This window comes from Camelina sativa, chromosome 11 (genome assembly GCF_030686135.1).
Source record: "Camelina sativa cultivar CO46 ecotype springtype chromosome 11, ASM3068613v1".
NCBI classification, from domain to species: Eukaryota; Viridiplantae; Streptophyta; class Magnoliopsida; order Brassicales; family Brassicaceae; genus Camelina; species Camelina sativa.
Genome location: NC_141890.1, coordinates 36,740,693 through 36,741,337, shown reverse-complemented (window position 1 = coordinate 36,741,337; position 645 = coordinate 36,740,693).

The window sequence follows — 645 nt, the reverse complement described above, 5'->3', positions numbered from 1 at the left end:
GGGAAAAGGTATACAAATAATATTGTCCTTTGTAACATCCATGAACTGAAATCCCAGTTCGGTATGTGCATCGATCGATGCAGGTGTTACATCGGTCGAGGCAAGGTCGGTTTTCGCGAGGCGGCTTAAGTTAAACGCGTATTCCGCTGCGTTTTGGGGTTAAGAAAACCCTTAAGCCGAGTTAAAAGGAGGTTGTGTCGTCATTAGTGGGGCTTAGCCGTTTTTGAGAGAAAAAGAGAGAGAGAAAGAAGTTCCTAAGCGTTCTTGAGATTTTTAGTGATTCGTAGTTGTTCTTATGGAGATTTGTAGCTGGGATCGTTGTATGAGCTTGCTAGAAGTGTAGATCCGTCGGTTTAGAGTCAGAATCTTCTTTGGCAAGGGTGAGTGCAGGACCATGGCTTTAAGCTTGAGATTTCTTTGATTTTTGTGTTTATGTGTTATATAGAAGATTCTTTAGCTTGTTAGAGTGTTTTTGTGTCACTTGGGGCTTTGTGAGGCTTCTCTGTGGCTGTGGATCGTGTTTTGATGGTTTAGGAATGGAGATCTGGGGAAGATGATGCTCAATATGTGCATCGATCGATGAACTTTGTGCGTCGGTTGATGCAATGCGAGGGCAGCGCGATTTGACCTAGGAGCATCGGTCGA